This window comes from Mus musculus, chromosome 6 (genome assembly GCF_000001635.26).
Source record: "Mus musculus strain C57BL/6J chromosome 6, GRCm38.p6 C57BL/6J".
Classification (NCBI taxonomy): Eukaryota; Metazoa; Chordata; class Mammalia; order Rodentia; family Muridae; genus Mus; species Mus musculus.
In genome coordinates this window covers 91,176,015-91,196,931 of record NC_000072.6, presented here as the reverse complement: position 1 = coordinate 91,196,931, position 20,917 = coordinate 91,176,015, and positions in this window count along the sequence as shown.

The following is a 20,917-nucleotide window of genomic DNA, read 5'->3' as shown; positions in this document are numbered from 1 at the left end:
ACATAGAGAGGTGGAGTAAGGCTAGAGAGTTTTGCCTGAGTGGTCAGCTGCTCCCTCCACCTGGCACACTACAGGTGGCACATGGTCTCGGGGAGGGGCTAGAGTATTTACAGGCAGGAAAAGACTGGGTGGGAGCTCCATCTATGGCTATGGGGAAACCCTTACCCCTGCTGATAAGGCTTTCCAGATATAAGCAGTTAAGAGAGAAATGCTCACAACCTTACAGGTGACCCCTTACCTGTACTCTGCATGGAAGCACAATAAACACATTGCTTCCCTAGAGTAAGTGCCAAATTGGCATATTAGTTTCCTTGGGGGAAGGCTGTCTTTCCCCTGAGAAGGAATTTTAGCAGTAGCCTCCTCTCTGGGATGCCATCTCATGCTGTGATCACAGCTCTGTGTCCTGCCCTAAAGATCAGAGGAGGAAGGGGAGGGCTGTCAGGCAAAGGTTTCTTTAGATCAAATGGCTGCACTATAGGAAGTCTGGCATGAGCTGCCTTGTCTGTTTGTGGACATGGGGACACAGAAACAGCAGGGGCTATGCTGAGGGTGAGATGGGTCCCTCTGGTGCCAGAAGTCCAAAGCCAATCCCCAGGAAAGAAGGCCTCCACCAATAGCAAGCACTTCTGAAAGAATGTACTAGAGAGTTGCCTCTTCAAGAGTATTCGCATTGCTGATAGCCAGCCACTGCAGCTAAGGAGGTACAGGGAGGCCAGTAGAGTCTGTCTGGCCTGGTGGCAATCTTCCACCACAGAAGACTGGCCATATCTTCTTCTCCACCCTCCCTGTTCCTGGAACCGCAGGACACATGGTCCCAGGTGGAGAGGGACAGGGGTGTCTCAATTAGCAGTGGCTAAGCTGGGCTTTTTATGTCTGAGCACTGGGAGTTCCCAGAGATGTAGATAAAAGCATGGGTCACCAGAGCCTGTGGCCCAGGACACCACAAGACAGATGGAAAAGGAAAGACTTTCCCCTTTTTCTGCAAAGTCCAGACTGCTCAGTATACCCGTGATATATATGTTTAGACCTGTGCTGCCTAGAGAAAGCAAGAATGGTTATTTGGGGACTTAGGGGTGAAAAGAAATCAAGGCTGTGGTCCAGCCTCCCCCCACCACTTAAGGCTCTGCTCCCCTTCAGGCAGGGCTCCACTTCCCTCAATGACATTGAGGCCACCAGCCTCTCACCATTCAGCTGAGCTGCCTACCCCTTGCAGGCCCACTCGTGCCCATGAAGCTCTGCCCTGGCTTGTGGACAGGCACTCAGGCTTGGGGACACACCCAACTGAGGTGACTTGATGTGCCTGAGAAGTGGAGCCCAGTCAGGGGTGTGGGAGGATGGGGCTGAGCAATAAATGCTCCTAGCAAAAGCAAAAGACAGACCACCCTCACCAGACAGATGGGAAAACTCCTAAACAAAAACCAACACACTAATCCAGACAGTTCTCAAAAGACAGCAAAGGCAGGTGGATAGTGCTTCTCTTGAGCCAGGCATCCCAGAAGGGCCAGAAGATATCTGGCTCAGCAGTTAGGAATAGAGACTATTCTTGGAGAGCACCCAGTTCTGTTCCCAGCGCACAGCTACCTGTTACTTCAATTCTTGAGAGATTCAATACCCTCTTCTCACTTCCTTGGCATTTGCACATACAGTGCACCACACACACACTTTTAAACACTTTTTTTCCCCCAAAACAAGGTTATTCTGTGTAGCCCTGGCTGTCCTGGAACTCACTTTATAGATCCGCCTGCCTCTGCCTCCTAAGGCTGGGACTAAAGGTGTGTACCACCATAGCCCAGCGCCCCCCACCCTTTTGGACAGTACTCACTATATACCTCTGGCTAGCCTGGAACTCATTATACACACCAGGCTAGCCTCAAGTTCAGATCCATCTGTTTCTGAGTGATGAGATTAAAGGCACCACCATGTTCAGTTAAATTAAATAAAATAAACCTCAAAGGGGGAGTGTTCCCACTTTAACTGTAGATGGCTCTACAGTTAAGAGCACTGGCCGTTCTTGTAGAGAACCTGGGTTAGATTTCTGTAGCGGTCTGAATAAAAATGGTCCTCATAGATTCTTATATTTCCCATAAGCTTTTGTATTTGAATGTTTGGTCCCCAGTTGGTGGAATTATTTGGGAAGTATTGGGAGGTGTAGAATTGTTGAAAGAAAAAAAATATCACTAAGGGTTAGGCTTTGAGGTTTCAAAAGCCAACACCATTCCCAGTTAACTTTCCTGTCTCGTGGTTGTTTTAAGATGTAAGCCCTCAGCTACTGTTCCTCCCTATGCCTACCTGCCTACTGCCATGCTCTCTGCCATGACAGCCATGAACTTTAACCCTCTTAAACTGTAAGCCCCAAATACGTTCACATTAGTCATGGCAATAGAAAAGTAACCAAGACAGATTCTAAGCACCCCTGTGGCAGTCCTAGGAGATCTGGCACCCCCTTTTAGCCTCCATGGCTACTCCATGCATGTGGTACACAGACATACATGCAGGCAACATCTATACACATAAAATAACAGAATATAAAAAAGAAGGAGGAGGAGCAGAAGAAGCCACAGCCATCTTATTACAGACTGGAATGTGAGCTTGATGAAGCCGGGCTCCTCTTACAAAGGCAGCATGGAAAGAGCTGGAAGCTGACCCTACCTAGGCAAGCAGTCACTTCTCTGGATCCACTGGTTCTGGAACCTCTGGGAAGCCCAGATCCATAGGTGCTGAAGCCCTGAACAGCTTTCTGTGTCTGCCTCCCCCTTCCTCCATAAACATCTCTCACTTTTTAAAAATAGTTCCGTGATAGCTATAATGTTTATGCAACCTACCACTGCAGCTCAATAGAAAGAGGCAGGGTCACGGAGCCTTGGAGTCAATGCCCCAGAGCTTTCCATCTTCCCAAATGGCAACTCTGACCCCTTTAAAAGGTAACTCCCAGCCCCTGGCACACAATATGCTACCTTCTGGTTGAATTTAACTGTTTTAAGGATGCCACACAAGAAGAATTATCCAAAGTTTGCCTTTTTTATGAGCAACTTGTTCATTTAAATAACCAGAATTCATCCATGATTCCAGCTGGTGTCCAGTCCCCTGCCTTTTAGACATGGGTTCTATTGTCAGACGTGCTGTGCTCATTGGTTTACTTAGGGCTATTATAGTTACTGTGTGACAGGCATGGGTGTGCAAGCTGCTCTTTCCATCCCCACTATCATGTCTTGGGAGCATACATCTCTGATTTCTCCTACACAGACTCTCAGCTCTATCCAGGGGCCTCAGATGTCCCGTTTCAAAAGAAGCAGGCCTGTTGTTTGCTAGGAAAAGAGTATGGTGAGGTAGGAATGTGGAGGAGAAACCTGTGCTGGCATATCTTCACAGCAATCCAGAGCTGGGTCACAAGTGCCTGTGCTTGTCCAGGATAGTTTTAAAGTCAAGAGATCCAGAGATTCTATATTCTGGCTTCTCTTGAAAAGCTAGTGGGTGAATCTGAGTGGGATACCTGCAGCCAGAACCAAACTGTGGCCCTAATCTGGCCCGACTGTTCTCTGACCTTGTTCCCTGAGTTTCCTATGCTGAGCTGAGAGCCTGAAGTTCCATGTTTTGAGATGCCCTTTGACACCATGCTGTTTAACTTTAGCTGAGCCTTGGGGGACCAGGGCAGAGGTTAGATGGTACAGCCTTAAAGCAACAGGCTTTAAAAACAGATGCTGAGTGCAAGCTCTGTGTTGATGAAGTTCTGTGTACCAAGACAGTAATGTGCTGCCCCAGCACAGTCTTCATCTTTGCCAATCAACTTGGCATTCAGCCTGACTATGGCCACAGGGAAAGCTCTTCCAGAAGCATACAGATGGCCATGCCTCACCCTGCCTGGAAGCCCTGATGCCCCCTATGTCATCAGGCCAGAGTCTGGGTGACTCAGCCTGGTCTTCCAGGCTTGAGAGCTGGCTCTGTGGTTTCCTTTTTCCCATACCCATACCACATTCCTTCCTCTGCCTTGAGGCCCTTTCCTATCACTCTTTCTGAACACTCCTACTCATCCTGCAGGACCCAGCTCTGGAGAGAGAGACTGTAAGTAGCATGGGGTGGGGGTGTTGATAATGGACCACTGCTGCAGGCTGGGCTCTGGGGAGAAACAGATACACTGGCGGTGGTGGCAGAAACAGCACCCTTGAGGGAACCAGAGCAATGAGGAAGAGGAGAATGCAGTAGAGAGACTGGGGTAGGGCCCAGGGTTGGCTGCAAGGAGTACTGTCTAGCATGGGCAATGCTGGAGTCTGCCAGGGGTTCTGAACAAGAGAAGTACCCCCCGCCCCCAGGAGACTGAGGTCCACATGGATCTTGGCAGGAAATGGAAGAGGATGACGAGTCAGGATGGAATGGCCTAGAAAAGAATCAGAGGATACAAACCAGCTGGGAAAGCAGAGAGCAAGGTACCAGAGGGCCACAGAGGGCATGCAGTCAATGTTATGCCCAAGTCCATACTGCCCAACCCTAAGGTTCAGATGGAGGAGAGCAAAAAAGATGTGAATGGAGTAGGGCTGGGGTCAATCAGTTACCATGTATAGCAGCAGGGCAGTGGGGCAACAGGGCAGCAGGGCACAGGGCAACAGGGCAATGGGGCAGCGGGGCAGCTAGGCAGTTGGGCAGTGGGGCAGTGGGCAGCAGGGCAATGGGGCAGCGGGGCAGCTGGGCAGTTGGGCAGTGGGGCAGTGGGCAGCAGGGCAATGGAGCAGCGGGGCAGCGGGGCAAGGGGCAGCAGCCATGTGTCACTTTAACAGAGATCTTGCCTATGGAAGTGGGAATAGTAGATAGTTTGGCAAACTCCTTTCTTGAGATTACCTAGATCCGTATCTCGGCCTCTGTTTCATCCCTCTCATCCTAGCCACTCAGCTCTGGTTTAGGCCCCTCTAGCCACCCTCATTGGCTGTCCTGGGAAAGCTGTCTGCCCATGCCCATTCAGTGCACTAGTGGCTTTGGCCTCTCAGATCCAAAGAGCGGTCTTTCCTGCTGCCCCGCCATAGAGATGTTCCCCCGGAGCCAGAGACTCCAAATCCTCTTGGCCTTTATCCTGCCTGTATACAACCTGGGACACAGCCCAGTCCTGAGTCTGAGTGATAGTGGGGGTTAGAAGTCTCCAGGGCCAGTGTATCTCTGGGTATGCCCTGTCATCCCAGGACGACCACATCTGCCATCTCAGTTTCCCAGCTCAGAGAGCTGTGAGCTCGCCCCTCTCACAGCACAGCTGCTTAGCAGCTCTCTTCTCCCCAGCCACTGGGCCCAGCAGGGACCCTGGATCAGCAGTGATGCTCACCACACTGGTGACCCTAATCCTATGTGCAGACAGGGCTAGTCCCAAAGCCTTCCCCTCACAAGAGGCCTTTGTCTGGCTGGTCTTCTGCCCACTCCCCCATCTTTCCTTGTCCTCTGCCAGGAAGGAAGTTTCCTGCAGAGCATCTCCTACTTCAGACCTCAGATCAGTAGCCCCATCCTGCAGTAAGAAGAGACTGGAAGGGCCAGATGTGGGCTCCCTCTTGTTGTCATGTCCTGATGCAGACCCTTGGGCTCATTCCTGCACTGTTCTAAGCCCACTCCTTGAACCTCTAGATGCTTTCCTTCCCAGAACAGATTTAAGAAGAGGTCATTCTTGACAGTCCTCAGCATCACAAGCCCATTGCAAACTCAAGGCCTAACGCTCATGTAGCCTCAAGCCTGACTCCTCCTGCCCATGTGACTTGCTAGGTTGTTGCTGTACCCCTGAGCAGACATGGTGGCAATCTCCCTTCATTCCTAAACTGACTTAGTTACTATTCTATCCCCGTGACACCACAACCAAGGCAACTTAGAAAAGACAGCATTTAATTTGGGTAATTTGGGTCTAACAGTTCCAGAGGGTTCGAGTCCATGACCATCATGGTGGAGAAATGACAGAGGCAGGCATAGAATCGGAGCGATAGCTGAGAGCTTACATCTGATCCACAAGCACAAGGCAGAGAAAGAGAGAGCTAACTGGGAAACTGATGCTTGTGGAGGTCAGAAGATGGTGTTGGATCCCCTGGAACTGGAAGTTCAGATGTTATGAGCCATCATCATGGACATGTTGGAAATCAAATCCAGGTCTCCTGGAAGATCAGCCAGTGCTTTTAACTGCTTAGCCATCTCTCCAGTCCCCCAAAAGTGCTTTTTAAAAATTCAGTGATGGGCTAGGGGATGTAGCTCAGCTAGCAATGTGCTTGCCTGATGTGCACAAAGTACTCGGTTAGATTTCCAGCAGTGCATTAAAAACTGGTATGGTGGTACATGCTTGTAATCCCAGCACTTGGGGGTTGAAGGCAAAAGAATCAAGAGTTCAAGGCCATCCTTGGCTACAGATCAGGACTGAGGCCACCCTGGGCTACAGGAAACTCTGTCTCAAAAGAGAAAGAAAGGAAGGAAGGAAGGAAGGAAGGAAGGAAGGAAGGAAGGAAGGAAGGAAAGTCAGTGAGAAGTGTGGTTATTTTGCATTTTTACAAATCTCTTTAGTGTCTAGCTTCATTAAGAACAGCTGATTCTTACAGCTGCTTCTGCAGTCTGTCATGAGATCTGATTTTTGCTGACCCTATGTGAAGGAAATCTGGTGTTTCCCAGATGTGGGGTAAGAAAACCCCAGGGTGTCTTCACTGTCTTTTCTGCTAATCCTGGATGTTTTCCTTTGCTGTGGCTCCCAAAGTCAGCAAGTGGCACTTTCCTCAACCCCGGCGGCAGTACGCTGTGCCAACCAGCCAGAAGGACATTTTCAGGTACAATTACTGGAAACTGGTAAACTGATCTAGCTCTCCAAATGGCTGTCACCCACACAGGATTGTCTCACAACAGGCCTGTGACATTTGGAAAATTCTCATTTGCTCAGCGTTCAAATGGTGGCACACTCCAGTATCCGCTGAACCTTGAATGTGATGGTACCTCTGGCTTCACCAACAGACTCGTCTCTACACCACTGCCTGGTGCTGGTATGCATTTTCCAGCATTTTAATTTCACTCAAAAACTGGTACTTTATCATTGGAACCCCAGGTACAAGGGCAAACAGATAATGGGAGCTTGCTGTCTTCCAGCCTCACTAAGAAAAGATGAGCCTCGGGTTCGAAAAGACTGTGCTTTAAATAGGCAGAGTGAGAGAGGAGGACTCACACATACACAGGCACACAGATTCACACCCAGAGATACATACACACGTGCACAAAGTACAGCTGTGCACAGCCTGATGCACACTTTCCCTGTCTTTCTACCATCGTTGCAAATGTCAGCAGGACAAAAAGAGTAAATGGTGGCTTTGGGAATCTTTATTTGGTTTGTTCTGGGAGATTTGCTATGTAATCCTGGCTGACCAAGAAATCACAGAGATGGGCCTGCCTCTGCCTCCGGAGGGCTAAAATCACAGATGTGAGCCACGTCCTGCTCCCTGTGACTGTTCTGAGTCTTGGGGCACTGACAGAGGCCTGCAGAGACCAGTGATAACATCAAGGGCAAAGGGTAAAGAAAGATGGTGTGGGAAGCCAGGTGTGAGAAGGCATTGGAGTTCTAGCGTGCTGCTGAGCCTTAAGCACCCAGCATCCAGACACTCAAAGCCCTAAAGCAGAAACACTTGCAGCTACTGAGAATCCCCACATCCAAGGCCCAGCCAGGAGCCTCAAAACTAGAAGGTGATGCCCACTTCCAGAAGCTGTGGATTACAACAGTTGCCTTGACCCAATAATGGCTGAATAGAGCCCAGGGCAACAAGCCCCATGTTCAAGCATGGGGACAGCAGCAATGGGGTGTCTTCCCAGCTGATTCCTATGTGGGCACAGGAGGACCACCAGCTGAGAGGTGCCAGCTGAAAGCAGTCTGGTGTCAGGGAGGGTGTGATACTGGCCCTTTCAAACATCCTCTTTATGGCTCTTCTCAGTGATGTCTATTTCACGGATAGGTAAACTGAGGTTCAGAAAGAAAACGGATTCCCTTTCAGATCTCACAAGGAGGCGACAATAGAAAAGCCACCAGGTTCCTGAAGTGTTGTGCCCTGACCCTAACTGGAACTGGAATTGCTGGGGGGACGAAGGCCCCCAAGAAGGAAGCTCACAGTATTGCTTCTTAGATTGTCCATGTTCAGACCTTATTCCATGTCAGGCCCAGAGAGGAGTTTCACTGAGCACAGACTATTCTTAACTCACAACAGCTATGGGAGGGAGGGGTCTCAAGCTAAGGAAACAAAGACTCAGAAAAGTTAACTGGTTTACAGCTAAGTAACTAGTGACCAGCAGAACTAGGGAAGGACCTAGGTCTACTGACCCCCACACCACACCACACCTGCTGCCCGAGAGGAAGTAGCTTTGAGACAGTAGGGACAGAAAGGCCACCATTAGAAGGGACTAAAGTAAGGAAAAAGACTTTAGGAAAACCCCACCTTTCCTCTTGTCCTCAGAATCTCCAGTACTTAGCTATAGATATCTACATAGCTTCTTCATGCCTGTGGAATTTTACATGTGCTGTTCCTTCTACCACAATCAATCAATGTTCCTAACACAGGAACACTTTATTTACTCTTTAAGGCTTAGCTCGTGTGCCTCTTCCTTCAGGAAGCCCTCCTGGACTAGAAGGCTCTTCCATAGGGTTCCATGGGCATGTTGATTCTGCTGAACTGTCACAATAGACCAAAGTTTGAGTTTCTTCAGCTAGAGACCCTTTTCAGAGGAAAGGAAGCCACTGGCTCTGTCCCCACTGGGGCTGCCTGAGAGGATTCCTGTGGGAGTGTGTTCTTCCCAGTTTTGACTTGGCTCCAATATTCCTGCAGCCAAGAGGACTGCAATCCCATGGGGTTTAGCAGCTAAGCCAAGTTCCGGGTCCCCACCTCTCCTGTCATGTCTCCGGTGCTGCCAAGACGTGGGCAGAGACCTGGAAACCTCAGCCTGGTTCCTGGGGATATCAAAGAGGAGAATTCTGTCTCAACTGAGCACTGCCAGGGGTGAGAGGGGAGGAGGTGGCAGATGTGGGGACATCCAGAGTGCTGGCAGGCCTAGGAAGAAGTGTGCTCAGAGCCCCATGACCTGGAGGGGTGGGCACCTGAGGAGAAGCAAGGCATGAATCTCAGAGGCAGCTGAGGGTGGTTGAGGGGGGGAGGCAGGAGGTTGTTCCCTGGAGAGCAGGGCCAGCAGCACTCATTTCTTCATCTCTCCTGCCTTCCTGCTTTCTTCTCCTTGGTCTTCACAAGCTTTCTGAAGAGTTAACCCTGGGTAGCACAGGAGCAGGGGCAAAATGGGTCTGAAGTCACTGTTGAGGGTGTGGGGACAGAGACACTGCAGACATGGTACCTACTTCCCAACCCAGGAGGCCACTGCTCCAAGACAAGCTTTTGTTGATGGCTCAGAATAACTCATGAGATAAACCTGGAGCCCCGGGGTGGGAGACCCCAGACAAGGCTTGCCAGGGTCTTGCCAGCTCTCCCAAGTAGGGAGGTTTAACCCTAGAGCCAGATGCTTGGGCTTAGCTCCCTGGTTCTCCACTCTGACTCTCAGCCCACTGGGTAGCCCCCCAGCACTAAGCAGGTGCCACCAAACACTCTCAGCCACTTCTAGAACATCCCAAGTTCAGCCACCACAGGGATCTGGCTAAGTTCATTTTGTTCACGACATCCTTTGAGAAAACAGGCTCCCAGCCTCCCATGACTAGCCCTTTGTGGGTAGCACCCACTCTGGCACCGGCCTCTGCCCACTTGCCATCTCATGCTGACCTTCTGATAGAGCACTAGCGGAGCCTCTGGCCTGCCTTTTCTCCTTCCCACAATCTGGCTTGCATCCCTGGGACAGATCCAAGTTCCCGTATGCACGGTCAATCCCTGAGCTAGTACTGTTTTCCAGGGGTATCCAGGAGCAGCCTGGAGGAGGCTTCTAAGGACATGGAGCCATTGTATAGTCCGACTTCCCAGGGGCCTCTTCCCATGTCCTCTGTGAGAACCCTGGCTACATTTGGGCCTTCAGTCCTGCATCTGAGATTATTCATCTCTGGCATTCTGTTGGGATTGTTAGTTTCCACTTGAGAAAGAAAATGGAAAAGAAGAGGAGAATCATCTTGCTCACAGTCTTGTGGTCAAGAAGAGCCTTAAGGCAGGCTGCAAAACCAGGACCCAGACTCAACATCCCCAAGCCCTCCCTACCCAGGGACTGGTCTCATCTGAGCAGACCTCCTGCCTGCCAGTAGGGGGAGCTAGAGGTAGATGCAGAGGCGGTGGGGCCACCATCCACACAGTGGCCAGTACTCCTTGGGTCTTGTGTACCTTGCTCCTATGTTGATTTTCTTTGCTGACTAGAAGCTGGAGTCATGCTGTTCCTTCAGACCCTAGAGGACAGTTTTCATATGGTCTCCTGCCTCTGCCCTGTTGCTTAGCCAGGCTCCATTTTAGCCAAGCCAACCTAGTAAACCTCTCTGTTGTTCCCTTTCCCAAGGCCCTCTGCTTCCTCATCCCTCTTTCTAGAGACCACAGCCCACTGTCAGCCTAGGGACCGAATGAACTCTACCCCTCCCCCTCCTACCCGCTCTGGGTAAGCATGAAGCTGGGGTGGAGCCGGTAGGCTGTGCACTGATTTGGGGGAGTCACCCTACTGTCAGGTGAGTCACATGGCCAGGGCTTAGGGTTATATTGCTGCAATGAAACACCATGACCAAAAAGCAACTTGAGGAGGAAAGGGTTTATTTGGCTTACACTTCCACATTGTAGTCCATCATTGAATGAAGCCAGGACAGGAACTCAAACAGGGCAGGAACCTTCAGGCAGGAGCTGATGCAGAGGACATGGAGGAGTGCTGCATACTGGCTTGCTTTACATGGCTTTTCTCAGCCTGCTTTCTCATAGAACCCAAGACCACCAACCCAGGCACAGAACCAGCCACTACAGTATCTGTGTCTACCCAACAGTGACAGCCACTTATCCCTCCCAGGTCCTGAAAATCCTGAGGTGGCTCTAGTGAGTTCTAAGCCTATGTCAGCATCCCATCCCCACACTGGACCCACTGTCCTCTTGCCGACCTTGAAATGAAAGGACCCAGAGCTCCAACTTTTTTGATGGAGGTAGAAAGTGGCAGCCGGAGAGTCTCAGGGCTCAGCCAGGTCGCCTCAGAGGGTGGGGCAGGAACCGAGCAACAAATTGAGTGCTCAGACACACAACAGCAAGGGCTGCTGTTGCAGAAGTCAGGACAGTTTGTTCCCACAGCAGGACCCCAGGGAGCCTGGCCTGGCCACACCTTAGTCACACTGTCCAGCTGCATCAGTGACTCCGCCACTCTGGCCCAGCTGTTTTTCTCCTGTGTAATGGGAGATGGAACAAGGCAGTTCTTGCCACTATTTGGTCCTATTCCTTACTCCGGGATTCTCCCAGGCTACAGGACAGGAAGAAACATCCCCTATTCCTTGACTCCTTCTGAGTGGGGCCATCACATCTGTGGGTGCTCATGGAATAAGAAGGGTTCTGACCCAACCCTGTATCCCTTAGCTGCTACCCTCAGGGGGTCAGAACCAGCATCCTAGGCTGGGATGACAAGGCACCTATCATGAGAACCTCTGGTCCCTGGAACATCCATTGTGCCAGGCATATCCCAGTGTCTCTTGTGGAGTGGATCATTAAGAAATAGCCACAAATATTCTTAAAGATGGAACCTTGAGACTAGGGGAGAGTAAATCCCTAGGTCAAGGCCAAAGGACAAGGGTCACAACCAGCTACTAGCTCAGCCACCCCAGCCCAGGTGCCATTGCATACAGAACAGAATCACATTCCTCCTGTACCCCACAAGCGTCTCAGGCTGAGCCCTCTCCTGCCTGCCAGTGGTTCCTTGGACACTGCAGGTGGAAAAATCAATTGTGGTGTTGGCTGAGCTGGAATGGCTGGAAGACCTGGGTCTTTTTCTCCAAGTCCTGCAGTGCCAGGCCTGGCTGATAAATCTGGGAGGGAAAGAAGGAGGTGGGAGGCCTGCTCGAGCATGGGAGTGGCCACATGGACCTGAAGGAGATGCTTCCCCCAGAAGCAGGGGGTAGACTTGAGCAAGTCTCCAGCCCTGGCTGCTGCTGGCCTCTAGCCCCACAGTCAGGAGGGTAGGGAGCTCCAAAATGCACCAGCTAATTTCTCTTCCAACAAATGGATGACGGGGCTTTTATTAAGCACCTACTGAGTGCCTGCCGCTTTGTTCTGGAACCGTGTTAAAGGCACAGGCCCCGGGCTTGCTGCTTACATCTGGCACAAAGAAACAGTGACGCCAGAAGTAACTGAACCGTGCTTGTTTCCAACACCCCAGAAATCCTCTCTGGACAGTAGAAGCCAAGACTCAGAGAGCATGAGCCACCACAGGAGCTCAGCAAGGTACCCAGAGTCAAACCCTGACATTCATCATCTCAGCAGGCTCTGGGCTCTTAGGGGCCATGCTGGTAACAAACGGTCTTGTTCGGTACCTGTAGTGCTCCAGACTGTTTCCATGCTCACGTGACCCTCCTTTGGTCCCTCAAGTAGGATTAACGCCAGAGAAATAGTATCTGAGCTTCAGGTTGGGGACCACCTGGCTGGGAAAGGCATTGTTGGGGCTCTGCTCCCAATCATCTGACCTCAGGGCCCATAGCTAAGCTCCAAATCTCCTCTGAAACCTACAACCATTTAGATCATGAGAGGTTGCTGTCTTGGCAGGGCACAGTAGGGTCATGGCCCTGGCTGGGAGGGTGTATGGGGGGATGGACTCTGCCTGCGAAGAGGACAGCTGGGAGCTGGACCTTGGCTGACATCATCTTCTCTTTTACAATGGTATGTTATTTATCTAGCTCAGCCACACATGTGAAGTCCCTAGATAATTCTGACCCCCTTCTAAGCAACAGCCCTGTTATAATTTAAGAATTGCAAGAGGAAGCGAAGCCAAAGCAGTGTCTCTTCTGTATTTCTAAAGAATTTGATCACAGCTGACACTTGGCCAGGCCCCTGCATGGGACATCAGGGGCTCCATGTGGTTAAATAGCAGAGACTCACGCACCTACATAGATGGCCCCCGCATTAGCCAGCTTGTGTTATTATCATCGAGGTGGTACATGAAGATTATCACCTGTTCCCAACTGGGTTCTTGTCCAGGTCTCCTCCCAGAATGCAGTGGGCAGACATCATCGAGTGAGCCCACAGGAGATACTTATTCAGGATCAATAACCTTAACCGAGGTAAAGGAACTTAAGACAGATTGTCTCCCAGACAAAGGGACAGGTGGTCTAAGACATCTGAAAGCTGGAAACTGAAACATGGGGTTTCAGAGGCCATGGAGGAATGCCCCCTTGCAGGCCCAGCTCTAGAAGATAGTTCTATGGCACTTTCTGCCCAAGGCAGAGGCCTCAGGTGTTTGTGTGCACCTTTAGGTGGGGGGGTTCTATCTCTTAAGAGTCCATCTCAGGCAAATCCCCTCTTTACCCTTGGTTGGATTCTGATGCCCTGATTGGCTGACTGTAGCCATGGGAAGAGAGTGAAAATGAACCCCATTTGGGGAAGAGCTGCCAGTCCTGGTAGGGAAAAGGAAGCACACACATCCCATCCCTGGAGCATAGGGATCCTCCCTGGAGCACAAGTGGTGCTCCCACCATGAAGCACACCAAAACGTGCTAAATGCTCACAATCAGGCTCACCAGTCTGTCTGGATACTTATTAAAATGTTTACCACAGTTCCCTGGGCCTGCCACTTCCTTGCTTTGTTCAGCCAGGGCTGGAAGCTGCACTAACAGCTATCAGCAGAATGCTTTCAAGGCTTGGCTTGTTGGCTGTCAGAAGACTGGCTCTGTTCTGGAGCCCCACATATACCTAACATTAAGGCAGAATGCCCAAAGCTAAGCAACTTTATAAAGAAAAGAGCTCTAGTAGGGTCACAATCCTGAAGCATTGAGATGACTGAAGACAAGAAGGAGAGGTCACACCACCCTGACAGGCAGCCAGGGGGTGATTCAGGAGACAGGTTCTTGAAAGAATCATTTGGGGGTCCCAGAAGATCTACCCCAGTTGCTTCTGAGGGCAGCATCTCCAGGAATCCCAGCTTCCCCTGCTGAGATACTACCTTACAAAGGTCCTACCATATCAATACAGCCGGCTAAGCACCAGGCCTCCTATACAGGAGCCCTTGATTTCTCAACCTGTGGGTCCCGACCCCTTGAGGGTCAAACTGACCCTTTCATGGTGGTCATCTAAGACCATAGGAAAACACAGATATATTTACATTAAGATTCAAAACAGTAGCTAAATTACAGTTAGGAGTAGCGATGAAAATAATTGTATGGTTGGGGGTCACCATAACATGAGGAACTGTATTAAAGGGTCACAGCATTGGGAACATTGAGGACCACTGCCTTGGAAGATGAACGCCACATCCAAACCACAGCAGTCCCGTCTGCTGTCCGGTCACTGGAGCCCTGGGGTCTGAGAGACTGTCCATTGCTACTGTTGCATTTCCATTGCACTGGAAAACAGAGCTCCAGCGGGAAGCACCTGGGGTGACTGGAAGGTCAACATCTCCACTGTGAGCAGAGTTAACAGCAGAGGGTGTTTATCACTCCAATAAACCCTGGCAAGTACTTATCAAGCTAGGGAGCTCTGGGGACCATACAATGATTGAATCTGCAGGCTGCACCGGCATGGCTGTCAGCCTGCACAGCAGTTTTGGGCCAGGTAGTGAGGGCTTCCTTAAGACACTTACCTAACCTCTCCTGGAACGCTGTGCTAGTCACGAATCTACTATGCCTCCTGGGTAATATCAGTTTCTAGAGTTGTGCAGTGTGTAACCCATGCAGCTGTTCATAGCAGCTGATCTTGACACCACCAGGGTCCCTTTTCTCCTTGCCTTTCATACCAAAGACAGACTTTCTCTCCGTGGAAGGAACTGTGGTTGTTCTAAATGTAGTAACTCTATAGTCAAGGTCCCTTCTCCCATCCAGAAATGAAGATTTATAAGGACTCTGGTCCAGTCCATGTATCTCTAAACTGTAATCAAGGAGCATGTATCAGTCACACTGGGCAAGATTATGCTATGTAACAAGTTCCTTTCCTGTCCCTGGATTCAAACTGGACTCAGGTGGAAGGCTTCCTCATCCTGGGAGCTCAGAAACCCACAGTGCCCAGCACTGCTGCCTGAATTGTGTTCCCAGCACTGTGCGGGGGGAACGTGCAGGACTGGCCACCAGCTCTTAAAGCGTCCACAGGGAATTACTCAAACCACTGAGCTCACAATCCATAAAACAAGTGTCCAGCCACATCAGACCAGTCTTGAACTACACCATGCTTCTGTGACAGCAGGAGTGGCTGGGGCTGGGACCAAACTGGGACTCCAGAGAGAAACTTCCTCAAAGAAGGGACAAGGTGCCAGCTGGCCCCAGACAACTGCCCAGGCCAGCAGCCAAGGGTCAGTCAGCCTGGAGGAGAGACATCATGGAATAGCTCCCCAGCCTCTGGACCTTGTGACCAGCTGGACTCCCAAGGGACCCAAAGGGACGAGAATTCCTAGGCAGGAACAAACACACACCCCAGCTAAGGAGCAGCGTAGGTATAGCCCTCTGGCCCCTCTAGATGCTTTAGATATGGAGCCCAGGTTTGGCACTCACCTCTGGTTCTTGGGTGGCTGCATAAGGAATAATCATTAGCTTAGCATCTCTTAGGTGGCTTTTCCTGATCAGGCTTGGACCAGCCAAGCAACCTGTTCAACCTTATTATACCCACTGAGAAACTGGGCAAAGATCTGGAGCACCCCTGAGCCAAAGGGGCCACCTTTGAAGCATCTGCCCTCCCTAGGCACTCTTGGGGTTCTGGGGCCTTGGGGGTGGGGAAGCAGAGTTCCTTTAAGACAATGATGGGCGTAACCACGATCAAGCAACTGGGGAGCAGATTGGGCGGCTGCCGGCTTGTGTTTAAGTACATTCCTAAGCTACGGAGGAAGAAATAAAAGTGGTCCTTGTCTGAGAGCTGAAGAGACAGCAATACTGTGGTGTAACTAGGACCAGATGGGCTCTGAGAATTTCCAAAGGCGTTTAGCATATTAGACAAAATAGCCTTGCAGACACACGCCATAACTGTGTCTGGCTGCCTGCATATCAGTTACGGAGACAACAGACAGACCAACAGGCTGTGTCTTGGCTGGAGAATGGAGGGGATCGGCCTCTGATTGGGCCCTGCCCATTCCCCTCTGCCCAGTGTGAGCCCCCTGGCCATGGGCCCCTCACCATAGCCTGAGGACAGCAGAGTCACAATTGTGAAGGGGCCGGAAAGGCTTTGGAAGCTGCTTAGCCAGATTGGTCCAAAGGCCCACATCTTCCACTGACATACTTATCGTGGCATGGGGAGTCTATGTTCTCCAGGGGAACTCTGAGGTAGAGCAAGCATAGCAGCTCTAAGACACCTGGGCTCTTCCGCTCTGGCCAGAAACCCATCAGTGGGTCAGAGCCTACCACTGAGCAGGCATAGGAATAAAGGCCCCTGACATCAGGGGTGCCTCAAAGCCAGACCACTGCATTTGTGAAGATTTCCAGGCAGTGCTAGCTATAAGGATGGCCCTCCCACTCCAAACAGGATATTCTTGGTCCATACAGTAAGAACCGAGTCCTTGCAGTGTGGTGTGCCCAGGTGGCCATGAGGGAAAGCCCAGCCTCTGCCTCCCTGAATCAGTCTCCTGTTGGGTTTCTAGTGCCTGCTTGGGGCAAGGCTCCCTGTCTCTCTGGGTCTCAGGTCCCCATCTGCAGATTGTCCTCATTTGCTTTCTGTCACTACGATAAAACAACCTGAGGAAGAGAAGGTTTATTTCAGCTTACAGGCCACAGCCCATCACCGAGGGAAGTCGGGACAGACACTCGAGGCAAGAACTGAAGCAAAGACCACGGAGGAGTGTTGCTGACTGGCTTTCTCAGCCTGCTTTCTCATATGGTGTACGCCCATCCGCCCAGGAGGGGCGCCACACACAGTAAGCTGGGCCCGCCCACACCTATAGGCCCCAGAGATTCGTCTACAGATCAGTCTGATGGGGAAGACTCCTCAGTTGAGCGCCATCTTCCCGAGTGACTTTAGTTTGAACCAAGTTGACAAAAACTAACTAGCATAGAGGTTTAGGGTCTTGTCCTGACCCTTGCCCTATCCTTGAGTTGCTTTGGAAATGCAGCAGCTAGAGCCCTGCCCTCAAGAAATACAGACCATAGTGGGAAGATAGATGCAGTCTATGGCCCAGCACCCAGCACAGGGCCTGGCATCTCTGTACTGAGAGGAGCAAGGGCCAGCAATTTACTGTCAGTGACCTAGGCTGTCGGTGACAGTAAGAGCTGGTGTCCAATGCAGTTTTGGTGCCCAAATGGGTTTGCTCACCCGTCAACCTAGCACTTACATGACCCCATTTTACAAATGGGAAAACTGAGGCACCAAGTGTTCTCTCACTTGCCTGAAGGACTTGAGCCTGCTGCCACCTACCTGTCATACACATCCGTTGCTCACCTGCTTCTGAAAGGGAGCCGCTGCCTTGGGACAAGCTACTGTCTTGGGACAAGTGGTGTGAATGGTGGACTCTGAGTGGGGTGGCAGCGGCACCTGGGGTGAGGGACCTAGGCTGAAGCTTTGCCTGCCTGGTTTCTACCATCAAGTCACACCTGGAAATGAAGATGCTAACACACCTACATTGGTGAGGTCTGGAGTTGGGGTGAAGTGGGGACTGAGGCCCAGACAGTGATGGCATTTGCTCACAGTGGTTAAAAACTGAATTCAAACTGGGTGGCGGTAGCACATGCCTTTAATCATAGCACTTGGGAGGCAGAGGCAAGCAGATTTCTGAGTTCAAGGCCAGCCTGGTCTACAGAGTGAGTTCCAGGACAGTCAGGGCTACACAGAGAAACCCTGTCTCGGGGGGGGGGGGGCGGGGGGACAAAAACCTGACTTCAAATCCAGGTATGATTTCAGACTCTAATTTCCCTGGGACCACTGAGACTACGGTATCCGGTATCGGAAAGCGGCTGCCCGCTGGGCCAAATGCAGAGACTGTTACTGTCACAACAGGGCTCCCCACTTTCCAGAGGCCAGAGGCCAGGCCCTTGTCCCCAGAGCTGACAACCTTGCTAACTGCCCAGGCCTCACCCAGCCCCAGGTAAGTTTGAGGCAGGATCTTGACCTGCTCTGTAGCCTGCTGGGTGCCTAGGCTACCAACTGAGAAACAACTCTGCCAATGTCTACATTAAAGAAGTAGAGAGAAAGTAACTTTTCACACACGTTATGATGAAGACACCTCTGGGCACCCTGCAGCTGCCTACTTCATTTCTGGAAAAACATCTGGCTGACAGACAGTTCACTCTTTAGGAACTGGTATGTTTTCCACACGAACCTTTCAAAAGTGGCAGCCCCCTGCACTCAGATTTGTAACTCCCAGTTCTCCCCAACACCATCATGACATCCCACCATCTGGTCTGGACTACAGGGGTGCTGCCACCTGCCTCTCTTATGATGCTGGTACGCTGGGAGATGGTGGGGTCAGAAGAGAGAGTATGAGAAGACTATATTTTGCCAGAGGACCAGCTGTGAGCAGGGCACTACATTAGGGCCAGATAACACGGGTCCATTCCTCTTCACATGAAGGTAACCATGAACCAGTTAACTTTATCTCTGTGTTCTTTTCTGAAAATGGTGCAGATAAGGCTGGGGATGTGGAAGCAGGGTGGTGCATTCATTCCTATCTTTGAATTCGCTAATAGGTCTATGTAAGAATAGACTTGGTAGTTGGGTGTGGTGGCACACGCCTTTAATCCCAGCACTCAGGAGGCAGAGACAGGTGGATTTCTGAGTTCAAGCCTAGCCTGGTCTACAAAGTGAGTTCCAGGACAGCCAGGACTATACAGAGAAACCCTGTCTCAAAAAAAAAAAAAGAATAGACTTGGTGTACCATCTATAGCTGGGCTCTACAGTTCCTACCCCATAGGAAGGAAGAGTTGACTCCAAGGGGGAGACCCCTTTTCTCAGTCTCACTGCCTGGTAGCCACGCAGGACACTCTGTGTGTCTGTGGCGATGAGGCCGAGGAAGCCACACATAGGCAGCACAGACTTAGTGCCAGGCCCTGCTTGCCACCTGCATTGCCCTCACAGGCACACACAGAGCTACTCCAGCCCTGCCAGCTTAGGATGAAGACCCACCAAGTCAGCTGAAGAAGAGAGGCTGCGAGAGCCCTGGACCCACCACCAGGACCAGGTCAACAGGACTTTGCAGGTAGTGAGCAAGGCTCTAAACCTGCCCAACCCCTGGGCACAGAGGGTTCCACCTCACAAGCTGGGGTGGGGTGGGGGTGGGTGTCCCAGGATCTTACAGTCACATGTAGGCATGGTATCCAAGCTGCTGTGAGCTGAGGGTGCCAAGGACTGATGGCTTTCCAGGTTCTCTCTCCCCAGGGCCCAGGGCCTCCAGCCAGTCTCCTCCACTCTTGATCAGACTCTGCAAACGTCCACATTCTCCTAGGATTGCTTCCTTTTAAATCCCTCTCTTTTTCTCTTCTCTTCTCTTCTCTTCTCTTCTCTTCTCTTCTCTTCTCTTCTCTTCTCTTCTCTTCTCTTCTCTTCTCTTCTCTTCTCTCTCTTCTCTCTCTCTCTCTCTCTCTCTCTCTCTCTCTCTCTCTCTCTCTCTCTCTCTCTCTCTCACAAAACTGGGCTCTTTTGTAGCCAAGGATGGCTTAGAACAACTCACCGTGAAGTCCAGGTTTACCTTGCATTGTCAAATAATCCTTCAGCCCCCCAAGTGCTGGACCTGCAACCCCAATGATTTTGTATTTTGTTTCCTTTCAGACAAGCTCTCCTGTAGCCCAGCCCGGCTTCACACAAGCTTGCTTTGTAGCCCAGGATGATCTTGAACTTCTGCTGCTTCTGTCTCCAGCTTGAGTTCTGAGATTACAGGCGTGTGCAACCATCCTCATTCTGTGCAATGCTGAGAATGCAGCCTGGGTACTCCACCAACTGAGCTTCACCCCAGCCCTCCCCTGGGATAATGATAAGACAGGTATGTACAAGGGCCTCATAGCCAGAACACTTGCCTCCAGCAGCCATGATGCTTCTGTTGGTGTACTGGCTAGTTTTGTGTCAACTTGACACCGGCTGGAGTTATCACAGAGAAAGGAGCTTCAGTTGGGGAAATGCTTCCACAAGATCCAGCTGTAAGGCATTTTCTCAGTTAGTGATCAAGCAGGAAAGGCCCTTTGTGGCTGGTAGTCTTGGGTTCTATAAGAGAGCAGGCTGAGCAAGCCAGGAGAAGCAAGCCAGTAAGGAATATCCCTCCATGGCCTCTGCATCAGCTCCTGCTTCCTGACCTGCTTGAGTTCCAGTCCTGACTTCCTTCAGTGATGAACAGGAACGTGGAAGTGTAAGCTGAATAAACCCTTTCTTCCCCAACTGCTTCTTGGTCATGATGTTTGTGCAGGAATAGAAACCCTGACTAAGACAGTTGGTAAATGCTGCTAGGTGCGGCAGAACTCATGCTGTGTCTTCTGCAGAGGTATCTGGACAAGTCTTTTCATAGCTTCCATTACACGAATGAGATAGCTTGCAATCTACTTGAGCTGAGACTTTGGTTCAGATCCTCATTTTTCCACTTCAGCGCTTTCATCGAAGAGCTCTCTCCTCCCTACTCCCTTTTCTGCATCTATAAAATGGGTACACAATGGCTCTAACCCCAGAGTGCGAGGTGGCTGTTGAGGTTTGGTCTGTTGCTATGTATTATAATGCTAAATTTAGTATCCCAAAGTCTAGTACCTCAATATGAGTGAATTCTCACATATGTCAGCTTTTGTTGTGAAAACCTTGCTCCTTAATTTAAAGCCACTGGTTGAATAAAGATGCCTACAGCCTGTAGCTGGGCAGAAGAGAGGTAGGTGGGGCTTTGGTTCCCAGGCTTGGGGGGCGTCTGAGGCAGAGCTGAG